The sequence below is a fragment of the Cyrtonyx montezumae genome, unplaced genomic scaffold (genome assembly GCF_038088225.1).
Source record: "Cyrtonyx montezumae isolate F1298 unplaced genomic scaffold, pur_monq_1.0 scaffold_29, whole genome shotgun sequence".
In the NCBI taxonomy this organism is placed as follows: domain Eukaryota; kingdom Metazoa; phylum Chordata; class Aves; order Galliformes; family Odontophoridae; genus Cyrtonyx; species Cyrtonyx montezumae.
The window spans coordinates 10,711,732-10,718,983 of NW_027072033.1; the positions used below are offsets into that span (position 1 = coordinate 10,711,732).

A 7,252-nucleotide genomic window follows, 5' to 3' on the forward strand; every position below is an offset into this window, starting at 1 on the left:
TAATTCTCCTATCAAGAAATATAAGTCTCTCAGATAAGAGCACTGATCAAAGTAGTCTTGCAAATGCAACAAGTGTAACAATATCTGTGTCTGAGCACTTGGGTGAGGATTTATAGTCTACCTACTAATTGATAGTGTGCGAAGCGACTTTCAATAGTTGCGTTTAACACCTTCTGCAGACATCTCTAGATGCTGTCTACCAAACAGGCTACAAAAGCTATGATTGCCTTGAAAGCTAAATAAAGGCGGTCTCTATTTTCCTCTACATTTTCCCACGTAATCTATGATACTCTATTCATTGATCAAAAGCCCTATCCAAATTTCACTGCAAGCAGTTTTGGACACAAGCGAGCATGCAAGGTACAACGGCTACTATTATGAATATTGCAATTAAAGCTAAGCCAAGCTCCTTAACTATAGGAATTAGCCAAGAACCCTAATTCCCAAACAGGTTCCGTAACCAGTCACAGAACAGATATTCTTGTACTGATATCTTCTCAGCATGCAACTTCAACTATTCCAATTTCTTATGCTTAGACTCTGAATGATCACTCAAATTGAAGCAACGCATCCCTTCAATATCCTGACATCCATGGCCCTGGGCTAATAGCAAAAAATCTATAGTGGCTTTATTCTGTAGTACTGCATGTCGTACTCCATCCACATCTACCAATAGTTCTGTTAGTAACTGTGAAGTTAACGTTCGCCTACTTTACTGACCAGCAGACTTAGACACTCGATTTTTCTCAACGCGTGCACTGTTCCTACTGGGAATACCAACGAGGAAACCACAGCTTGACCTCATCATCACATTCTTCAGTCAGGTGTTGAACCGATCTCTTACGCTGCTTTTGTGAAGTTATGTTTTGTGTCAAGGTTATCCATTGCGCAATGCATGGTGACAATATAGTTAATCTGCCTAGATAACACAGTCCTCCAACAGTTTTTCTGGGAATCCATTGCCATGCCCAATCCCCACATATGAGGAAAACTCCTGGAGGTAAAACCCTACTGACATTTACCCAAAGTTTTTCATTACATCTTCCACCCAACTGAAAAGGGTATCCCCACCCAAATTGAAGCCACAGGCAAGTGATATTGCAGCAGCATTCCCAGGTGCTCTCGTTACGGACATCCATCTCTGGCCTGTAAGTGTGGCATACTGTCACCTCGCCGCTGATGTCTCTGCCGTATGAGATAGTTATATTATCGATATTGGTATAACCATATCTAGTGTGATTGTCAGTGTACCCATAGTAGGATCCTCTCCAAGAGAACGTCACCGAACTCATAAACACTGGGGCGCTTGTTCTTTTTATCCCAGTAAGGATTCCAGTCGCTGTTGAGTTGCCACCATAAATAGAGGTCCCTTAACTGTCCATCAACCCCAAACCCTGCAAACCCGATACATGTCTCCTGGGAATCGGGTACCCCCTCAGAGCCAATTAACTGTAATTCCTGTGGGACCCAAGGGGTAGTCATATTCAAGAGCTGGATAAGACATCTCAGTGTGTTGGCTGGGGTGTCATTGTAAAGGCTCTCACATTTTGTAAGATTACTAACGTACTTATCAAATACTTTTAGGTCCTGGGAGTAGTTTAGCGGGACTCCAATGAGGCACATTCTAAAGGATGAAGTCACGGATTGTAAGGCTAGACAAAAATCCTATCTCCCTGTCTGGTTGGCCCAAGTAATCCCAACATTTGTGGGCTATTGAATCAAATGAGTCATTTCCCCCACCTGGATTAGCAGAGGCAAAACATTAAGACCAAACCATGTGTGCTTTCAGATGGGCCTTCTCAAAGGTGCCAATTGATGTTTTCCCAGTGGGCTTCTCCTCAGGAGATGAGTCGGCTCAGCTACTGATGGGTCTCTTATGAGTGGTTCCTCATCTTCCTCTGCCATCTGTTTGGGTTGGGGTCGGCCCAAAAGCAGGTCCTGCCAATAAAAAACTCAAGTTCCCGTTAGTTTCCAGCTGTGTTGGGGCGTATTTTCCTTGAGAGAACCCAGATAACCTTTCCTGTTTCCAGATTTTTAACAGTGGCAAAGCCTCTACCCCAGACTAATATTGCCCATCCACTTTCCCATTGTCCACTCTCGGATCTTAACAGGTGGTCCCTCCGTTATAATTCTTGGTTGCCAGTGTTTCTGCACTGGGGTGCGATTACTCTCACCTCGCTCAAAATGATTAAGTGAATAAATGGCTTTAGACAAAATTTCTGCTTGTCTTTTAACTGGAAGTTGATCTCAGTATCCCTCCCCCTCCCCAAGAACGCACACCTTTTCCTTGAGGAGGCAGTTTGCGCGTTGTACAATCACCTGTCCCTGAGAGTTGTAAGGAATACCTGTGGAATGAGAGATACCCCAAGCCATCAGCCATTCCTAGGTTGATTTTGAAGTAAAACAGGACCCATTATCTGTTTTGATTTGACTGGGTATTCCCATGATGGCTATAGTGGTAGCCCAATGATTTTGTGCCACTGCCAAGTTTGATTTTGCATGTTGCGTAACCATATCATGGAAGAAGCTGTGTCTATAGTAACTGCAAGCCATGAGCGGGGAGCCATATGGGGTTCAGCTGTGAAATCTGTCTGCCAGATCTGTAACGGTTTTAAACCACGGGGATTAACCCCAGCACCAATGGTCAGGGCAGAGTTACAATGAGGGCACGCTTAAACCACATTGTGAGACGTTGGCAAGGGGATAGAACAGGCCTGTGCCAACGCTTTTGCACCTATGTGAAGAGATGCATGAAGATCATGAAGTTCTGATGGAGTAGACTGCCGTGCCCGCTGCCCTATCAGCAACCGCGTTACGCCCTCTAAAGAAACCTGGGACCTCTGAGTGGCTGTGGACATGCAAAACTGTGACAGGAGTTGAGCGAAGAGCTAATGCATTCTCCAAGATGCTAGCAGCTTCTGAGCTGGGTAGACCCTCCTGTCCCATTCAAGCTAGTAACTTAGCCGCAAATGCAGAGTCAGTGACCACATTATAAGGAATGTTTGGCCACAATCGAAGGGCCAGTGCTACAGCTTTTACTTCCAGGATCTGAACACTAACATGAGGGTCCATGAAGATGACGGTTTCCTATTTATTGTCTGCACTCTGCCAGATGACTGCTCCCTGTTTGGTCATGGAAGAGGCATCAATGAAAAGTGTGGGCCCCTATAAAGGAGTAAGTAGCACATGAGACCTGAGAGCAGTGTCTAAAGACTGCCAACTTGAAGACTGACAATGAATCAGAATAAACAATAATTCCTCCATAACCCTGTAGAGCGAGTAAAAGAAGATCCGGCAAGGGTTGACCATCGCAAAAGAAACTCTGTAAATGAATTACATCAGGTTCCTTTGCAAAATCTCTGACTGTAAACAAGGAGGACTTCCGAAGCAAAGCTGCAAGAATTTCAAGCCAGGAGGTAAATGCTTGCACCGGCTGCACAGAAAACAACCACCAAAGAGGTCTGGGTGTAGCGCTCAGACTATGACCCAAGACCACAGCGGCCTCTCCCTCACACCATGCCACTGCCACCTCCAGCGATTGTTCAGGGTCTCCTTAGGGTCAGTCCCTTTGAGTTGGTCATAGAATGGCTTCATGAACCGAGGTGCAATTCCCAATGTGCCCCGTATCCATTGCAAAACCCCCACTACTTGCTGTACGTCCCAGAGGATTGTGATGCAAGGTGAGATATCCAGGCTGACCGGACACACAAACTCATAGCCAAGATACTCTAGTCCAGGTCCTCTCTGCATTTTTTGATCTGAAATAGTGCACCCTGCAGGCATCAGGGCCTCAATCACGCGGCTCTCTAGCGTGTAAAGAATTAGATAGCCTGGAGCAGCTAGCAAGAGGTCATCTATATAGTGCGCAATGGTACAGTGCAGGAAGTCTCTGTAGACTGCTTCTAGTACTCTTCCTACAACTAGCTGGCAAATCATGGGAGAACAGGCCATTCCCTGTGGGAGAACACGCCATTGGTATCATGCTGCTGGTTCTGTATTGTGAACCGTCAGCACCGTGAAGGCAAATGCCTCTCTATCTTGCTCGGCCAAGGGAATAGAAAAGAAGCAGTCTTTGAGGTCAATCAGAACCATTGGCCATCTCCTAGGTATGGCCGATAAGATTGGCTCCCCTTGTTGGACTGACCCAAACAGAACAAGTTGAGCGTTGACGGCATGCAGATAATGAAGCAAGCGAAAAGCTCCCAAGCGTTTTCTGATAACAAAATAGGGTGTTCCAGGGGCTAAGCAAAGGCTCGATGTGCCCCAGCTGGAGCTCTGTAGCCACAAGCGAAGTAAGCACTGCAAGTTTTTCGTTTGAAAGGGGCCACTGATCTATCCAAACAGGGTGAACATCCCATTTCCAGTGCAAGGGAATAGCATAGTAAAGAGACAATTGGCAGACAGTGGCCCTTACCATAAATCTGTTATGTGCACGCCTATTGACTGCAAGTAATCTCTACCCAGCACAGTTCCTTCAATTGCTGCAACCAGCAGTGTTAAGAGAACTGGCTTTTCAAGGGTGCCGTCATGATTAATCAGAGTAATCTCAAATTCGTTGCCTGATCTTTTGGTATGTGTAGGTACCCATACCCCTTTAATCACCTGGACTGAGCCTAGCGGCCATTCCAATGGCCAGTCTTTTTCCGAAATGACTGTCGCGTCCGCCCCAGAATTGAGCAAGGCGATAACCTCCACTGTCCTTGGTCCAGTGTATTCTGATGGCAGAACTCCCACATAGGAGAGAAAAGCCTGGACCAGTGGACGATCCTGACAGTAAACCACTAATTCCATGGAGGGCGGGGAATATGTTTGAAGGGCAGAACTGCCTGCCTCTTTGATGGTCCCTCGTTCACTGGTTTTTGTGGCCCATCCTGATGGTCGAGGGGGGGGTCCTGGGCCCAAGGCACCCTCCCTCTTCCATTTCCCTGCATTGGGGTGTCACAGTTCTGACAATGATTGGCTGTGTGACCATATTGGCCACACAGTTGACATGTGATCCCCTTCTTTCACTGAGCCTGTACATGACCGCACTGGCCACAGCAAAAACAAGGACCTTGTCCTGTTCCTCACCCTATGTCATTCATCATGGTGACCATAGCGAAAGCAATACCTTCATTAGTGACAGGGGCAATCTTCTCCCTATCCAATACATATTTAATGGCTTCTGCGGCGCCCTGAAATTTAGGGAGGGCTGAACAAAGTAAAGCTTTAACCTCCTCCAAGGACGTTTGCTGTAAGCAGTCCAAGATAACAGGATTATGAACCACTCTAGGCAGGTCTGACCCCTCCACCACCTGAATCAATCTGTTTGCAAAATCCTGAAAGGACTCTGTTGGTCTTTGATTGATATCAGTCCAAGGCGTGGAGGGCTCAGTACTCCGCACAAATTTCCTAAACACAGCTAGCGCAGAATCCAACGTGGCAATCAATTCCCCCAGGCATAATTGTGCCACTTGTTCCTGTGGGGTAAGCACACCGGTGGCCGCACCTTGCAGCCTCTGCATGTTGGTACCATGTACAGGGTGATGGGTGTTGCCCTGTGCCGCAGTGACCACCCACTAAAGTTGACTAACCCACTCCTCTTTCCATACTGTGAACTGCACATTTTTCAAAATAATACGCATCAAATTCTCAGTATCATAAGGCAACAATGGTCCTGATGTTGTGAGAAGCTCTAAGGCATTCATAGTCACAGGTGATCTCAACCCCTTTTTCTCCATCGCCTCCACAAGGCATGCAACCCCTTTTGGATCCAAAGGGATCCACACGGGTCCTTCTTCCTCAACTACGACCGGAAACGTGAGTGTATCCAAGACACCCCTTTCTTCTAAGGCGTCTCTGACCTTCGACCAATCAGTGCCTGAGCGATGCCCACAGTCACCTCTCCCCTGGGTGTTAACAACCTTAGACCTCACCCCCACAGCACCAGCCCCTTTTATTTTCTCCTCTTCCCCAAGAGGCAAGGAGCCCTGTTGTTGGGGCGGGGCGGTGGCGGTTGGTGACTCAGCAAGGAGATTGCACAAGGAAGGATACAAGGGCTGGCAGGATATGGAGGGGAGGGCCTCTGGTTCCAGCTGTTGGTTGCTATCCGCTTGCAACAGTTCCTCCGACCATTGAATGTTAGCCTCTGCTGGTTGTTGTGCCATATCTTCAGCCGGGTTCTGTGACTCGGACGATGAAGGCATAGAGCTGCCCTCCTCAGGGCTCCTAGAAGAAAACACGGTCCGTGGGCCGCCTTTTTCTCCGTAGAACTGATCAAGAGTCATCAAATCGTGAACAGCATGACCAACCTTTCCCTCCTCCCTTGCCACTTTAAGCGCGCCAAGCATCAAACCCCATGTCTTAAGTTCAGCCGCTTTTTTTGTCTTTTGATCTAACATCGAGTGTTGTGCAAGGGCAGATGTAATAACATCCCACTTATCGTGACAGAGCACATCCCGTGGGGAGAAGACAATGCCCTCCTCAACAAGGCAGGAAAGTAACTTAGAGACATACTTCTTAGAAGGAGTGTGTTCGCCGCAGTAATCCTTAGCAAAAGAAAGAATTACCTTGATAAGCTGTTCCATCACCAGCACAGCGCTGATGTCGCGTACCAGGAGCAACCGCTTCGCAGGCTCTTACGTGCTCCAGACCTCCATGGCAGCCTGCCACCAACCACACAGGCTCTTGGGACACCACAGACATGCCAAGTAGGCGAAAGGTGCCACAATGCCGGCCTTATAGGTTCATAGGTTCATAGGTACATTAGGTTGGAAAGGACCTACAAGATCATCTAGTCCAACCATCCTCCTATCACCATCCCTATCCACTAAACTACCAAATCAAATCCCTTAGCACCTCATCTAAACACTTCTTGAACAGCGCTAGGGATGGTGCCTCAACCACCTCCCTAGGCAGGCCATTCCAGTGCCTGACCACTCTTTCAGAGAAAAAATGTTTCCTCAAATCTAATCTAAATCTTCCCTGGCACAACTTCTGGCCATTCCCTCTCGTCCTGTCATTATTTATCAGGGAGAAGAGGCCCACCCCCTCCTCACCACAACCCCCCTTCAGGAAGTGGTAGAGTGCAATAAGGTCTCCTCTGAGCCTCCTCTTCTCCAGACTAAACAATCCCAGCTCCCTCAGCTGCTCCTCATAAGGCTTGTACTCCAGACCCCTCACCAGTTTTGTTGCCCTTCTCTGAATGTCCTTCTTGTAGTGAGGGGCCCAAAACTGAACACAGTACTTGAGGTGCAGCCGCACCAGAGCTGAG

The 7,252-nt window shown here is 47.6% G+C and overlaps 2 pseudogenes; both read right to left on the reverse strand.

The window, feature by feature from the left end:
- Positions 1 to 262: 262 nt before the first annotated feature.
- On the reverse strand, positions 263 to 1,292 carry LOC136051231 (uncharacterized; annotated as a pseudogene).
- Positions 1,293 to 4,410: 3,118 nt separating this feature from the next.
- Positions 4,411 to 6,566, reverse strand: LOC136051232 (endogenous retrovirus group K member 113 Gag polyprotein-like; annotated as a pseudogene).
- Between the last annotated feature and the right edge of the window lie 686 nt (positions 6,567 to 7,252).